At 40.8% G+C, this 17,803-nt stretch overlaps 1 protein-coding gene and 1 long non-coding RNA gene across 4 annotated transcripts in view; both read left to right on the top strand.

Annotated features, from left to right (window-relative positions):
* Positions 1–16,461, top strand: part of LOC115289342 — a 40,819-nt gene extending 24,358 nt beyond the window's left edge. Inside the window, exon 2 of the long non-coding RNA XR_003907573.1 lies at positions 16,333–16,461. This is a non-coding gene — a long non-coding RNA (uncharacterized LOC115289342). The remainder of the gene's footprint in view (positions 1–16,332) is intronic.
* The window catches only part of ITGBL1 (integrin subunit beta like 1), a 212,242-nt gene that overhangs the window by 27,224 nt on the left and 167,215 nt on the right, over positions 1–17,803 (top strand). The gene's annotated exons all lie outside the window — the stretch shown is intronic.

The raw sequence follows: 17,803 nt of genomic DNA, 5'->3' as shown, positions 1-17,803 counted from the left end.
GCTGTGTCTGAGAAGATGCTGGCAGGTGTGTGGAACAGCATGTGGAGAGTGGCGCTCGGTTCACTCCATGGTTCTGTGTCCTCTGCCTCCCTTCTCTGGTCCCCCTTTTCTTTGCCTTTCTTTTCCCAGAATTCCTCAGGGGTTGAACTTCCCCTTCCTGTGCTTCTGGGAAATCCATTGTATAAAACGCTCAGATTAAATCACCAGCCTCAGCCGTTGATAGGTTGAAAAGTGACCACCAGGCGAGAATGTAGAAAATCCACTCTTCACAGCTCTGCCCTCAAGTACGTTGTCTGACCGTACTGTCTTCTTTTGAATTTCAGAAGCTAAATATTAACTCCTTTTTTTCTCTTCTCTAATAATCCTAAAATTCCTTAATGTCTTTCACCCTCCAAGTTCAAATGTAGAAGTCTAAGGGTGCTCTAACAATAAATGCATTGACGGAGAAAACAATAAACCCTCTACACAGGCTTTCACTGGAAGTAAATCTCAGGGTTTCTGGGAGTACATCCTTTGTTATGCACATAGTAGTGCTCTATAAAGTTTATTACACAAATACGTGGATAAATAGGTGGTTGAATGAGTGGTGGGGGGAGGTGGACACGATGGATTTTGTAGAATGAGCAGGTTTCAAACCGTCCTTGGGATTTCCAAAATTTGACTCATAGGAGTTACATTGTGAGCTATGAAAGCATCTAGTAGTTCATAAGTAAAGGGCTGTTTGAATTCTCTTCCTTACTGGGTAAAAATAGCGCTCCTGCCATTTGGTATTTGGCCCACTGTCTAATGATTTGATAAAGGGTGGTGAACCTAGTGAAGGCTGGGAAACTAAGAAGATGCGGAGTTTCACCTCCTTTTTGGGAAAAACAACAACACAAACAAAACACTCAGCTATTTCCCATTAAACCATTTGACTATGCCTCGTGTCATGTACTCTATTATGATTCCTGACACCACAGTCAGTTGTGTTTTGAGAGTGACTAAAACTTCCATTTTGTGTTCATTCACGTGGTCTGGTGTGGGTCTGGGAGGCCGGTGGGGAAGTGATGTCAGAGCTCTCCTCTGTCCAGGACAAGCTTCAACTGCACAATGCTCTTGCCGGGTGATCTGTGAACTGGGCCTTCATCACCTCCTCCTCCTGCCAATGTATTTTCCACTTCTGTCCTCTTAGTCACTCGAAGATTTATACCACATGCCTGATGGCAAAATGTCCTTGCACCTGGGGGATGGAAACCCGAAAAACATCGATCTCATCTTCTTCCTTTGACACAAGTCCATTAGCGTCATCTGTCTTGAGAACAATCGATGCTCTGAGCCACGATGTTACTTCTTTGGGGACCTTTCAAAATTTCAAGGTTATAGAGAAATTGGCTTTGTGGGAAGCATGTTACCATGTGTTACTGGTTTCTAATCTCAGGTCCATTTAAGAGATTTGCCAGGTTCCATTTATATAGATGCTTTAACTAATTATGTTTCTTCCTGTTTAACCCAAGAGCACATATTTAGGTTTGTGGTTTGTCCTTTCAGTATCATTTACCTAAATATCTCACCATTTGGTTATTTGGGGGCGGGGGGGGACACAGTGTTTACATACCATCTATGGTGAGAAGATGTAACCTCCAACCTGTGGGTATTTGGTAGTCACAAAGTAATAATGCCTAGGAAGAGAGAGCCAGAAAGAAAACAGGGGATCTAGAGATTCCTCTTTTGTTTTGTTTGTTTTGTTCTGTTTTAAATGAGAACATTGAAACCCAAGAGCTGACGTGGCTTCCCATCAACGTCTCAGATGAAGTTTGCCTTCAGTTTCTGAATAAGCTCTAGCACTGCAGCGTCGCTGACCATTCATGTGTTCCTTAAATTTTGTTTTATTCCTTGATTAGTAAGTGATTATTTAAAAAGTTATGAACATTAATTTCTAGTAAAAATTTGAGAGGGTCCAAAATATAATGCTCTAGTCAGAATGTGTAACTGTGTAATTATATAGCTGTAAAACCATATAACTACATATAATTCTCCATGTACACACCTATATGTAGATATACACATGCCTCTATACAAATACATATTTGTATTTTGCTTTATGTTATTATATTGCATATGCTTCATATACACTGTCCCACAAAGTTCTGACCTTAGAGCCAAACAAACAAACAAAACAAAACACCTCTCTTCTGGAAATTTATCCTAAGGAAATCATCCAGAGGAGGGAAAATGTTTTATACATGAAGATGCTTAATGCATTGATGCCTATAATAGTGAAAGTTGTAGGCAAATTGTTTATCCAATAATATAAAATAAATCATGGCACATTAACTTAGTGTTATAATTTATAGTCATTAAAATTTCTAAGTTTTGTATGTGTACATATGAAATCGAGTTTAAAAAACTCGAACCACTATCGTATGTCTATTCTGGTCTCAATGATGGGAAAGGTCTGTATACATACATACAAACGTATGAAGTTCTGTGAAATACTGACTGGGTGGGGTTGGTCAAATTAAAAGTGCTTTCTTGCTACTTTTAAATTTTTCTGTACTTTAATATTGGTATATAATGCAGCATGATTACAAGAGTATGACGCATACCCTCAGGAAATGGGAATGTGTTAGCTGAAGATGGATGACAATGATGGAAGGCGATGCTGTACTCCTCTAGTCTCCATGACAACATTCCTAGCTGGTCACGGAGGGTTTGGAACCCTCACTTGGGCCTTCGGGTCCATAAATTGATGAAGGAAGCATGGAAGGTTCTGACTATTTAAATTCTCAACTACATATTCTAAATATATTAATTTTTAAATTAAAACAATTTTTTAAAGTTCTATTTTTGAGAGAGAGAGACAGAGTGCAAGTGGGGGAGGGGCAGAGAGAGAGAGAGAGGGAGGCACAGAATCCGAAGCAGGCTCCAGGCTATAAACTGTCAGCACAGAGCCTGATATGAGGTTCAAACTCACAAACTGTGAGGTCACGACCTGAGCCAAAGTTGGACGCTTAACTGACTGAGCCACCCAGTCGCTCCCCCCCAAATATATTAATTTTTTAGGAAGATTGTTGACTTTAAAGGGGCTCCAAAATATATATACGTAGCAGGAATGATGACTGAGATAGAACCCTCTGGTGTCCATTTGCTGGAAATGTGTGGTATTGAAGTGAGGGGCGTGGAAGGGACTGAGTGAACTATTGGCATCACCATGAAATAGCCCAGATTTGTTTCTAGCCCCTACACAGGTAATATCCTGTCTCTGTGCTCAAAGAGGTGACTAGCAGAGGGAAGATTTTCTTCCAAGCAAATGATTTTTGGTACTTTTCACATCAGGGAGTAGAAGAGGCTTAGAAGGGTCTTTACTTGGAGTTACCAGAGATGTGTGAGATTTCACAGTCTCTGTCTGGGACCTGATTGGGAAGAAGCTTTGGGTAGTTCCACTTACATGGTTTCCATAACTGGCATAATTTCCCTTTATCTTGAGACAGCGACTCTAGGTACAAAGAATTTGAGATAAAAGTTAGTATCTTTTACCTTATGGTGTGTATTTTGTAATAGACGAGGACATTTTCAAAAGTTTTATTTGTCTTATGGTGGTTTTCTTAATGCTCTTTAATTTTCCCACCAGCCTGTTTCCAGAACTCATCTACGTGCAGATACCCTTGCCCTAAATCTATTATTTCCCAGTCTTCATTAACTCCGGACTTACTATTTCTCCCAGAAATTTCTACTGGAATGATTTAATAATATCTGAAAATTAACATGTTAAAGTCAGGGTTCAAAACCTATTTCTCTTGCGAAGCAACAGATAGTACTCTGTATGAAATTTCACACTCTCAATAAATCCCATTTGCTTCAAAGGTAGGGTGGTGGCCAACAGGGGATGGAGTCCAGACTGGAGGTCTTTTCGCCTGACCACTGCTCTGGGAGCCAGCAAATAATTTAACGTTTCACACTTCAAACTCCCTGTCTTTGAAGGGAGTGGCTTGACCTACGTGATTTCAAAAGCTTCTTCAAGCTTAAAAATCCTGTTGTTATGATTTTAATATCGAACAATACACATAATTGTGCTTCTGCTGCATGATAATTAGCCATGAAGGATAAATGGTGCACCATGAATGGCGATGATTAGTTATACAGAGAGGAAATATACTTTTAAGTCTCTCCTTGTCTTACTTCATTGGGTTTTCTAATATCAATAATTAGTGTCAATGGTGTTTGATTTTCCCTTGAAATCTTGCATCTTCAACTCCTTCCTCTCCATTGTTTTCTGAGTCTATGTTCGGTGGTTCTCTCCTGCATCCGTCCCGCGAAGATGTTAGTGGCAGCTTCCTGCCCAGTCCTGACCAAAGGTGTCCTTAAAAATCTAGAGATGAGCGTGGAGAAATGAAGGAAACAGGATCTACGCAATGAGAGTGGACAGTTTCAGGGAGTGGGGACTTGGGCATTTGGGTCACAGGGCCACACGGGTCCAGAAAGCCACGGGAGCCGCAGCCTGGCAGAAGGTAACAACCACCATAGGAAAGACTCTGGAACTTGCTTTCCCCGTGGGAGTTCTGATGCCGTGGGAAAAGAGAGGGAAACAGCCTTATAGGATAGAAGAATCTAGAAGCGAGGCCATCTAAAGTAAATTTACCTGACAAGCATATTATTCATTATTATCACTAACACCAGTTGACCACCACAAAGATGAGAGGCACCACAGTAAGTACGTTAAAGGATTATTTTATTCCTCACATTATTCCTTTTAGGTCAAGTCTTTTATTTTATTTTAATTTTTTAATGTTTATTTATTTGTGAGGGAGAGAGAGACAGAGTACGAGTGGGTGAGAGGCAGAGAGAGCGGGAGACACAGAATCCGAAGCGGGCTCCAGGCTCTGAGCTATTAATGCAGAGCCCGACTTGGTGCTCAAAACCACAAACCGCGAGACCATGACCTGAGCTGAAGTTGGGTGCTCAAATAACCGATTTAGGAGTTAGAAAAGACTTCACCTAAGGAGTGCCTGGGTTGAGCACCCCTTGGGTAAAGTCTTTTTTAACTCCTAAGTCATAGGTCAGGAATCCAAGGACTAGAGGGTTCAGGAAACTAAGTTGTGGGCTCAGAGGCAGCAGGTCAGAGCCAACGTTAGAAAGTTCATGTTTGAGGCGCAAGGAGAAGACAGTTCTTTCCCCGTCTGCTTTCCTCACACGACCTACTCCATCCCCAAAGGGTAAAACTGCCATGTCAATCTTTCCTATTGGGGTGAGCCAGAACCTTAAACCTGCAAGGCACCGAAACTCTGAAAGTTCTGTGTAATTGAGAAAACTAGTACTAGAGTGAAGCTGGAAATGAAAGGAAAACTTTGATTCTGCTTGGCGCATTTCCATTGAAATTGGCCACCTGGAAGTCTTGTGCGAAGGTACTGTGTGTCCCACATGGCCGTGCCTTTGTCTTCCTGAGCCGGGAGCACATGCTGTCCCTCTTTCACCTTGTGACCATGTAGCTACCTCCCCTTAAGGGCAGTCCCCTCGGATGGTGACTGAGTGGTCTCTAGAGAAATTATCTGGAAATTGATTCTGATGTTAAGGAGTCCTTGAGAGAAATGGCGTTCCTCTCTTTTTTGAAAGTAATTCAGCGGAGATAGATTTTCCTTTCAGGCAGCTGCAAAATTCCATGCCCTTGGGTCCAGAGATGAGTGTTCCTGATGTGGGGTTTAATACTTGGACAGTTTCAGTAGAGATGGGGGCAATTTTGATGCCAACCTATGATTGGAATGTTTTTCCAACAGCAGCATCTGGTTCTGTTGTAGGATTTCTTGTCCGTAAGGTTTTCCGTTCAGTCATATGATTTGGTACTCCTGATAGTCACGTCTTAATTTAATTTATCGGACCCATCACTTAACATTTTTGTTGCACTTCTTTTCATTTAGTACCAAAAGAAAAATGTTCTCTACCTGAGACCTCATATGACTTCTATTGGGAATGGTCTCCACTTTCAACTTGAATTTCCTTTGAAATTCCACTGGCTGGCCTTAATTTCTGCACGTGCGGATGAGAATTCTCTTGTATAAAGGTGCTCATTATATTTGCTTTGCAGATATAAGCGTGCTTTTTTAAACTTCTCAAATAGGATGCATGGCCAAGACTGTCAGCATATGATGTAAGGTGTGTCTTAGAGTGGAAATGCAGGGTATATCTTTATATAAAGATATGCATTACAATTATTCTTGTGCATATGATGTAAGATTTGTGAAATCCTTTTCTACATCAGTTTGCTTCCCCAGAATATTTGGGAAGTGGTACTATTTGTGTTGGTTTATGTCTAGAGATCTGCAGTGAAGTACTCAGTGGGATTCATTTAGGATCCAAGTAATTTGGTTCATTAAGAATTTAGGATTTTGGGGCACCTGGATGGCTCAGTCAGTTGAGCCTCTTACTTTGGCTTAGGTCATGATCTCACGGTCCGTGGGTTTGAGCCCCACATCAGGCTCTGTGCTGACAGCTACCTCATGAGCCTGGAGCCTGCTTCAGATTCTGTGTCTCCCTCTCTCTTGTACCCTCCCCTGCTCATGCTGTCTCTCTCTCTCTCTCTCTCTCTCTCTCTCTCTCTCTCTCTCTCAAAAATAAATACAAATAATTTAAAAAATATACAGGTGATTTAAATAATATATTCAGATGTGTACATGTATGCATAGCTATGATACATGACTCAGCTTTCTAAACCACCAATTCTCCTTCCTTGAGCCCCAAATGGGAATCTAGGTTCCCAAATGTCCATTACTGGTTATAGCATCTTTGGCTCCTACTGCTGTTCTCTTAACCCTCTCTCATGTCTTTACACCAGCAATTACACAGAGGCACCTCACGCAAAATTTATTGTATCCATTGCATATATGGCTGCAGTAAAGACTGCTTTACAGTGGAAGGCAGTCCAGTATTTGTTTGTTTGTTTGTTGGATTTTTATCTGGGGCAAGAAAGAAGACTGTTTACTAGCACTGAAATTTTCTTTTCTTTCTGTTCCTATTTTCCCATTTGCTTTCATTATAAAATACCTTGACCAAATGTTGGAACTAAATCAGAGCAAAGAAGGAAGTCTACTAGAGTTGCCACTCATGGCTTGGACAGTAATTTTCTCATGGTGTCCCCATTCCCTAAATGTGAGTCACATGGAAGTGAACAGACTTTAGTAGTTGATTTTTCTACTTGTAATCAGATGCTCCCAGAGGAATCATTGATGGATGACCCTAAAGAAAAGGAAAAAGAAAACTTATGTGTGCTTGGAATTTTTCAAAAGAGCGATTAGGGAAAAGAGGAAGAAGACATGAGAGGTGGCTCAGGGTTTGGGTGTCTGTATTTTAATTTGCTTCTCAGACGGAATCTTGTGCCTGGGACACCTCCTTACCTTCTGCTGTTTCAGCTTCCTGCCATTGGCTCCAAGACTTCTTCTCCTCCCTTCGGTTATCCCAGTGACCTCCCTGTCACCACTGCCTACCCCTGATGCCAACTTTGGGCCACAGCAGCACCCAATTTCACTCAGCAAAAGTGACCCATTAGGCACTCAAATTCTCTGTGGTCTCTCAGGATATAACCAGTAGAGTAAAGACAGTAGTAAGTTCAAAATAGCCTTTGTTTGATTTGGTCATGGTTTCTCACCATTTCATGGTCATGGATAGTTTCTCACCATTGCCTGCAGATTTGCACTAACTAGCATAAAGTTCAATAAAATGTATCATGAAGTATCTCTTTATAAATTGTTTCCTTGAATAGTTATGAACAGAGCCCCTTGGATTCCTATTTATAACAGTGTGTTTAATGTGGCAAATTTCCTGCTGACCAATATTGGAAATGAAAGTTTCACTTATAAAGATGCAATTAAATAAAACATTGCCAAGTTAAAAATGTCACGTTGCTCCTTGTCAATCAGGTTCCATTATGTTATATTATTATATTTGTCTGAATCCTTTCTTCTAGGGAGCTTAATGTTCCCTGAATATTAAGTGCCATGAAATCGTTGTGAGGTTATTATTCTTCCAAATTACATAAAATTTAGAAATCATTTACTAATTAATACTTCTGCATCCCTCACAAGTAGAGAGAACTCAAGCAGATTTACCCATTGGAAAAGGAGATTCCTTTCCAGTGTTGAGGTGGACAGAACATCCCCCACACTTACCTTTCATTTCAATCAGTCGTAGATGCTGAAGAGGCATCCTGGTGGGGAATGGGCTTTTGGAGCCTTTGCTTTTTCCAAACAAATAATAATTAGAACTACTTGGACACTTGTAGGTTCTCTAGGAACCCCTTGTCTAATAGAGGGTTTTGAATAGACTCCAATTTCTAGTCTGAAAATACCTTGGACTTTTTAAAGACAAAAGCAAACAAAGCTTGGAATCTTACCCCAGTTTATTATCCAGTTGAAATCCCTCACAATTTAACTTAATTGCTTTTCCTGCTTCCTTTTGACAGTAAGTTATTTTTAAATAGCAAAGTGGTATATATTCATATATATATATGAATGGTTATCATGATTATTACCAGGTGCCACTGGTTGTTTCATGGAAGAGATGGAATTTGGTTTGACTTGAGTTCAGCTCTTGGCTCCTGCCATTTGGCTTGATGTCTTCAGCCTGTCCTGCCTCACTTAGATCGTAGGTCCTGGAATCTGTTCCAGGCAGCATTCAATTGGCCTGCATCTGATTACGCTTCTGGAGGGAAAGTGGGTGAAACAGGGAGATGGCCAGAAGTCTTTCCAGAATGCCTGCTCTTTTTGTGGCAGCCCAACTTTCTGGAAACTCCTTCGTGCACTTCTCTACTGAGCACTCACAACAGGGGCTGACCATGGTGTGGTGAGTTGTCAGGCTGTCCCTGCCGTCTTCTGTTGGCGCTGCCAACCGTACTTGGCCAGCTCACCTTCTAGGTCTCAGGGTCCTGATGGAGGTGACTCTGCGGCATGAGGTCCCCTACCATTCTGCTAGTGATTTAGTTTCTAGGAAGAACCAAGGAAGAGCTTTCCCATTGGGAGTCCAGCGGTCTGACACAGACAACCTCACTTGAAGTACATTGATCATAGAAGACCAACATGAAGCCTTGTGCAAAGACAAACGACAGATACTACCCAGCAAGAAAACCACAGTGTCCTGGAGAACCGTAATACCCCACCACGGCCTCTAAAGTCACTCCCCACTTCAAGTTTCTGGTTGAAAGATCTGTAAGTGCTGTATGTCCTTAGGCTCTACCTTCCAGTGGGGTCAGTTCCGTTCATAAAGTATGTTGTACTGTTCACTATTGGGCTTCCATGAGGCCACGATTTCTCCAAGGTCTAGCCCATGGACAAGCTTTTGGACCAGTGGTGAGCAGACTGTAGCTCAGCGGGACATATATTGCCAAATCAGCTTCCCGACGTGGCTCATGATCGAATTTTTGGAAATCCTTTATCATAAAGATGAAGAAACAGAGGACCTAGGATCCCATGTACACCAGTTACATTCTGCTTACTCTGCATATAGCCCTTATCTCAAGGGCTCCAGTGAGCGCCTGAGGAGAAAGGACTACTTGGACTAGTCCCATTAGTGCCATCAAGTGGATGAGGGCAAGACAAAGTGGCATTGTGGACTGCCCTCCCCATCCCCAACAGGACAACTTAATTTTAGGATTGATTGGATTTCATAAGTACACACTTAAAAACAATTGCTGCTGGCCTTAGGTAAGATACAAGGACAGATGGCCTTATGTAAGATAATTACTTAAAGCTTTTAACAGTTTTTAAGTTTTATGTAAATTAGTATTTTTATTCTCCAATTTAAAATGTTGTGTTGTTGAATAAAACAAAGATTAAGAAAATCACACAAAACCATATACAGCATAATGCACTGTTAGGAAGTTTAACTCTTGGAGCGTCTGGGTGGCTCAGGTGGTTAAGCATCTGACTCTTAGTTTCTGCTCAGGTCATGATCTCATGGTTTGTGAGTTCAAGACCTGTGTCAGACTCTGTGCTGACAGTGTGGAGCCTGCTTGGGACTCTCTCTCTCTCTCTCTCTCTCTCTCTCTCTCTCTCCCTCTCTCTGGCCCTCCCCCATTCACTCTTTTACCCAAAATAAATAAACCTAAAGAAATTTCAAAAATAGTATAAAATTTAAAAGAAGGTTCAACTCTTAGGCTAAGAAATTGAAATCTGAAGCCAGACCAGAAGCTATGTGCCCCATCCCAAATTTGACCTCACTCTCTTGCTTCAAAAGTAATCAGTGTCTTGGTTGCCTGTTCCTTCATTCATTTATTCATGATCTGACAGGCATCTGGAGGGTACCTGGTGCTCATCAGCCTTTTCTCCTACATTTGAAACATTTGTAACAGCAATTTAGGTTTCCAAGACATAGTTGTAAATATATTTGATTCTCCTGACCTAGAAACGCCTTTTTAAGCATTGCTACTTACTTTACTGGTGTAGATAGACTAGTTCATGTATTTACTAATTAAATACATTTTTATTGGTAACTTTTAATATTCAATGCCTTGTGTTGGCAATTATGAGAGAGACAAATATGAAAAGATCAAAGTATTTGTTTCTACAGTACTTATACTGTAATGTCAAAAGACAGAATGCAAAGGGAATGTTACTAGTAAAAATGTCACAGCCTCTTTTCCCCCCAAATTCTCATATGCATGGTTATAGCATTTGAGACAGAAGGAAAAAGAGAAATGATTTGGGATATTTCTTTTCTCTACCAGCCATTCCCTGGGAGAGAAGAGAAAATGAGATAAAATGAATTGGATTGTTCCTCAGTCTGTTTCCATTATACCTCCCCATCTACAGATTACATTCTTTAACAATTTTCTTCCTCTGATTTAAATTCGGTGCTCCTGAGAACTTACTTTATGTGTTCCCAATAAAACAGCATTAATCTGATAGTGGTTTGTTCAGACTGGCACAAAATCTGAGGCAAGTGCTATTTTCAATGTGCCAGATGTCATATTTGGTCCAAGAAATATGAGATAATCAATTGTAAAGTCTCTAGGGTTTTACTCTACTGTAAAATTTAGGGAGGTAACAATCAGGATGCAGGCAGAAGGATCCAGAACACCAGAAGAAATAAAGTAGTGCTCTTCATGGAGCTAAGAGCACTTTTTCCCTAAATATGTGAATCCACTATTCTTAGGACTGTGTAGTGAGGGTTGGGGGTAGGCTTTCATCTACGTGACCGCTTCAGATACTGGGATATAATAGCGATTCACCAGGTACCTGCTGCCTAGAAGAGGCTCTTGGACCTGTGAGGAAATGGTGACAGGAATCTAAGCTGAGAGGCTTCCCTCAGGGGATGGGAAATAATATTCTGAAATAATGAAGGAAAATATACCACATTCCTACCATGGCGTCTGGGACCCAGAAAGAACTCAAAGTGAGTTAGGAACTCACCCTTTACTACATGGAGGCGACATGTCTATTCATGAGGAGCGGAGAGCATGCCTTTGAATGTGACACAGTTGGGCGGCTCTGAAATGACTTCTAACGTGGCCCCAGGGGGATGTACATCAAATTTATCAAGAAAATGTGGAACTGATAGAAACAGAGAACTAGTATCTTTAGGGGTGCTTAGTTCCTGTGGGTAAAAATCTTCCCTTAGCTTCTATAGCTAAAACCATGGGAAAGTGACAAATAACGGTGCTGAGACTTTTGCTGTTAAAGGTGACAGAACAGAGTCTTTGGGTATCATAACAAGCAGTAATTCAACAGCAGCTCATGGATGGTCACTGGGAAGAGGAAGAGTATTCAAGTCTGGCTCTCTGTAAATCTTGAACTTCTTGCTCTACCCTTGATGGTCATCTTAGTTTCACGTGACCTGGTAAAGCAAGGATTATGTGAAACAAAACTTAGATTGTAGCTGAAATATGGGCATGTCTTTGATCTGTAAAAGATACAGCCAATAAAAATTTTTGATTGTAAAAGAAAACATTTTTTGATGAATGTTGGAATAATTATTAAAAATATTTTGCTTTATAAATATATATTCCCAGGAGAGCTGTCAAAGGCACTATGGTTAGGATAGATCCATTAAAAACCTGAAAGATCTATTTTTGTTCTAAAACTGCTCATCCCTTCAGTCCTTGATGTGAGCTCTAGAGACACAAAGCAGATAGAGAGGAATCATGGCTTCTCATAGAGTGAGTCAAATCCCACTGAAGGATTTGAACGTGACAGTCTACCTTCCAAGCCATTCTCTCAACTACTATATTTATATTAAGTCTCAGGGTTTTTTGAAGATTAAATAAGGTGGTAAGAGTGCACTGTTACATCGTACACAAGTAAAATACTATGAGCTAATAAAATGAATGTTTTGTCTGTTTCCTTAAAAGGTATATTGAAGTGTTCATCCAGAACATCAAAATGCTAATGACTAGTGTTTACAATCAACATTTTCACAAATTTGCTTTAGAAATCCAAATCTCAGCACGTCCTGCAGGTACATTCTAGGTGAGGGGAGAGTATTAACCAAATGCTGAAATCAAAGATGGTGTTCCATCATTCCGCCTTTGCCAGAAGTCTTTTCCACCTATTTTGCAGGAAGAGAATCTGAAGAAGCCCGTGGGATATGGCAAATCAGAGCTGGCTGGCTGACTCATTGCTTTAACTTGTTTGGCATGGGCCGCTCCTGTCTTGTCTGTGTTTAAGGGGAAAACATACCCGCCACATTTCTCTCATGTGCACTGCACTATGCTTGCAGAAAATGACATATTCACATAATGTCAAAGAAAAACCATCATCACACAGCATTTTTGTACAATTAGAGATAATTCTATGTAAGTGGAAGAAGGTGAGGGCAAAATGGGAAGTTCAGTGGGTCTTCTCTCCACACAGTGTTTAATTCTAAGACATTCTGGGTGTTCATGCTGTGCTTTATGCCGTTATCAACTCACAAGCCTGCCTGCTTATTTATTATAAACATTAAAAGCTGAGACCTTCACAAAAGGCCAAAATTAGCAGTGAGTGCATTCACACAAAGGAAAAGTATTTGAATGAGATGTCTCCACTGTTAGGTAGTCAGTGGAATTGTCTAAAAGGGTATTTGTACTTCTCTCCCAAGTCATTTAGCTTTGACAGTCAAGAACATGAAGATTCCTGTAGTGGGAATATGCACATAAGTGGCATTTTTATCAGTTTCATGAATAGTTTTTGAGTGCCTACTACGTACTAGATGGGAGTGTCTTTGAAGAGCTCATAGTCTAGCAGAAGATATAAATACGTGAACAGATGTTTAGGGCACAGTGTGATGAAACATTTGAGAGAAAGAAATATTCTTTGGGTCCTGGGAACCTTATGTAGGTGTATCTAACTTTGCCTGGAGGACTTAGAGGAATAATAGTGACAAAAATGATAAATATTAAAACATGATATTCTATAATAATATTATTTTATTCAGTCTTCCCTGAGTGCTTTAATATATGTCAGGCACTGTGTTTGGTGCTGGGAATTCACTGGTGACAAATATAACAGTGTCAAGAATGAAAAGGAGCTGAGAGTTTTGCTTCTTTGCAAGCTAACAAGTTAACTTGGCAGTCTCACGGGTGCTGACAGAAGATAGGAGGTTCCTGGATCTGAGACAAAGGATTTTTATTATTACTCATGTCACAGCAGGCAGGCGTAATCCCATGTTGATATCAGTTTCTCTGGCTCCCCAGATCTTATGGGGAATTGCACTGTGGGTCCAGGTTGATGTTGAGCACACACAAGCATGAATTCAATATTTTCTGCTGCCTAAACAAACCCTATGAATTCATGCTTTATCTCAGAATTACTTGTTACATTGAAATATTTAAATTGTGTTACCATTGAATTACTATATAGCTCTTTATTAGTAGTAGAAATGTTTTGATCTGCATTTACTTTTTTATTTTCAACAATAATTTTATTTCATATGATCTTAGTTGTTTTTCTTCATAAATATCTGAGTTTTACTTTTCCTTTGGTTAGATTTTAAGTAACATGTTATTGAATGTGTTGATAAATTTTACTACAATCAATTTATTTTCTTTATATTTATATTTCTTCTGCTTTTATTAAGGCTTTGTGTTATCTTTTCATTTTTAAATCTAGACCTTTGTTATTTTCTATTCTTTTAATTCATAATTGTTTAACACCATGGATTTCATTGTATACTGATTTATTAGCATGTCTGTTAGGCCACGAGGTTTATGTAAAACATCTTGCAGACATCTATGTGCCCAGATAGAGAAGTTTGAACCTCTGAGTGCTTAGAATGGCATTTCTATACTCACTTTTGCCCTAATGAGTAGGCTTTTGTGGTCAGGGAAATGACCCGTTTCTTTGCCCAGAGGGGGATTCTCATTAAAAGAGATTTTAAAAGGATATAATAAATTGAAAAATTATGTACTGCAGAAAATATATTTAATTTTTGACAGACTTTCCTCAATGTATGATGGGGTTACATCCTGAAAAATCTATCATAACTTGAAAACACATTTAAGGGGCGTCTGGGTGGCTCAGTTGGTTAAGCATCCGACTTCGGCTCAGGTCATGATCTCACGGTTCGTGGGTTCAAGCCCCGCATCAGGCTCTGTGCCGGCAGCTAGCTCAGAGCCTGGAGGCTGTCTTCAGATTCTGTGTTTCCCTCTCTCTCTGACCCTCCTCTGCTCATGCTGTCTCTCTCTCTCTCTCTCAAAAATAAATAAAAACAGTAAAAAAAAAGTTTTTTTAATAAAAGAAATTTAAAAAAAGAAAATGCATTTGATCCAAACATCATAGCGGAGCTTGTCCTACCTCACAGCAGGCAGACATAAATTCCGTTCCTCTTGCTCTGGAGATCATATGGGGAATTGCAGCGTGGGTCCAGGTTGATGCTGAGCACATATAAGTATGAATTCAATATTACATATCAAATGCATTTAATACCAAACATCATAGCTGAGCCTGGCCTGCCTCAGAAGGTCCGAAGAACTGTCATAGCTGGCTTTCCAGTCCTCTCTCTGCTTGCTGACACTCGAAGAAGCCAGGATACCACTGCCCTATCCCAGCGCGGAGCACACGGACAAGGGCACGTGCAGGAGGCAGCCATCCAGTCCTTCAGAAACGATTAAATTGAAGGCAGAAGAAACTGGGCTTGCTTGCTGAGACTCCGTCTCCTGGTTTCAAAGTTGTTTCTGTGGACCAGCCTCTGAGTTCCCTTCCCTGGCTGCTGCCAGCCGGAGGATGACAGCGCGGTGGGGACATGAGAGAGCTCTGTTGCCAAGAGGCTCCGCAACTTCTGAAGAGATGGGTTTTCCTACCAAGTGAATATTCTTTTGATGACCGGCCTACCGCAAGGGGCTCGATGTGGGACTAACCTGGGGACATCGGAGAGTACTTCAGATGTCCTGAAATGTGATCATGCACTGCTGAGCCAAACAAGACATTCCTGATGTGCTGAATTCTACTTCTCGGTTTGGTTCAGGACAAAATAACAGGAGGCATGCCTTTCTACTTTTATATAACATTTGTGACACTGAAGCTAGAGAAGAAAAGTTAGTTGATTGTTAAACTACAAAAGGTCAACTACAATGCCCTACTTTCTTCATTTGGCTTAATTTGGGATAGATTTCTGGAGTCACGTGTGTCCGAATAGCAATGGGATTTTCACGGCAGGCAATTTTTTACCATAGCAACTGTGAAGGACCACAGGCAGCGGGTACTGCGATACTGGGAAGATGTGCCGAATCTTCCGAGTGGAGTAGCAGGGGCGGAGGTGGGCAGACAGGGCACATTCAGATGGCACCGCTGGTGTGTCCCTGCTCTGTCTCCGCCCTCCGTCTCAGGCTTCACAGAAGATCCGAACCAGAAAACACAAGACACTCTTTCACTATGACAAAGTCTGCTTCGGGTTCAAGGTCTCCTTTTTCTTTTCAGCCTATGACTTGCTTTTGGTTTCAGATTCCCTTTGACTTGTGTGACATATAGGATTCTTGTCCCCTGAGACCTCCCTTGACTCTGAACTGATCACCCCCTGTGACGTGAAAAAAATGACGGGCTTTCCATTTCTAAGGATTGTGGATTTTAAAGAGAGTCTTTTGTTCACTAGACATCGTGGGTTTGAAGGTGTAAATGGGAGCCCAGAGCTTTTCTTTATGAGGAAAGGAGGTATAACGACGCTGGAGGAGGTCTGGGAGAGGAAACGACTGCCTGGTTTAGAGAAGAGGAAGTGAAGGAAGCCCATGGCTAAGGGTGTTTGAGGTCTGTGCCCCGTCTGTGCCCGCGCTGACCTTCCGTAGAGCGGCCAGAGTTAATCCTTCTCTTCCTGATGCCTCATGGCATCTTCAGGAAGACGCTGGTCCCTCAGTAATCTGATGTGAAGTTAGAGCTGTTTGTTTTCTGCTTTTCCTACCAGAAATTCAACGAAGGATGGACAGTTTGTTCTGGTCTCTGCTTTAACCCCAACACCAAGGACAGTGCTCGGCTCTGAGTGGACACCCAGAAAATAACTTGTTGAGCAAATAAATGGCTTAGTTATTTAGAACTATAATTATTTATATGATTGTATTTATGTATATGATTAATTGAACAGATAAACTATTTTTTCCTGATTTATCATCCCACTTCAAATAATATCTGTTTCTAGTACATGCACTTGTTAAATCTTCGCTTATGATAAAAAATTTAAAAATCCTTGAATATTTTTAAAATACAGGGGTACCTAGGTGGCTCAGTCAGTTAAGCGTCTGGTTTCGGCTCAGGTCATGATCTCACGGTTCGTGGGTTCAAGCCCCTCGTCGGGCTCTGTGCTGACAGCTCAGAGCCTGGAGCCTGCTTCGGATTCTGCTTCAGATTCTGTGTCTCCGTCTCTCTCTGACCCTCCCCTGCTCACAATGTCTCTCTCTGTCTCTCAAAAATTAAAAAAAAATTAAAAAATAATAAAATAAAATACAGGAAACATGTGAGGCAGGGAAAGCACAATTTACATCTACATTAGGAAATCATTAGTTCCTTGACATACTTCTTTCTAGTCATCTTCATATATGTTTTTATATAGACGATGTTAACTGTAGCATCATTCCTACACTTAACTCCAGTGCTTTAAGGAGACATGGGTATAGGAAGCTCACAGAAGCATTGGTACAACCAAGCTTTCAGAGAAAACTTCCTTGTAACCCTATTGTTTTTCTAAATCTGCTTCATACAACAGGTTCGTGTGTGAGACATTGCTTGCAAGGGAGTCTGGGAAGTGTGGTTTTTAACACATCAAACTCTTACCTGTGTATTGATCCTTGTACTTTTATTTCATTTGTCTAAAACACTCTTCTTACTACTATTCATAAAAGTGACCTGTATTGACGTATTTCAAGTCTTAGTTTAAAATTGCCCCTGAGGAGAGACCTCATCTGCCCAGTGAGTCACACGTGATTCTGCCACCCAGTTCATTTCCTTTGTAGCATTTCTGATAGTCTAATTATTCACTTGTGTCTCTTGGCTTTCTCCTCCAATAGAATGTAAGCTTTGTGAGGGCAGGGACTTTGTTTTATTCACTATTGTATCCACAGTCCCTAGCACTCTGTTACCGCTTTAATATATTTTTAAAGTTTTAAATATTCATTTATTTTTGAGAGAGAAAGATTGGGAGGAGTGGGGGAGGGGCAGAGACAGAGGGAGACACAGGACCTGAAGCAGGCTCCAGGCTCTGAACTATCAGCACTGAGCCCAGTGTGGGGCTCAAACCCACGAACTGTGAGATCATGACCTGAGCCCAAGTTGGATGCTTAAGCCACCCAGGTGCCCCATGGCTTTAATATATTTTGTACACATTTATTATGTAATAGATTCACCCAAAGTTGTACCTTTACATTCTTTTTGATTTATTACCA

Source organism: Suricata suricatta, chromosome 4 (genome assembly GCF_006229205.1).
Source record: "Suricata suricatta isolate VVHF042 chromosome 4, meerkat_22Aug2017_6uvM2_HiC, whole genome shotgun sequence".
Taxonomy (NCBI): Eukaryota; Metazoa; Chordata; class Mammalia; order Carnivora; family Herpestidae; genus Suricata; species Suricata suricatta.
This window is presented reverse-complemented; position numbering and strand designations above follow the sequence as displayed.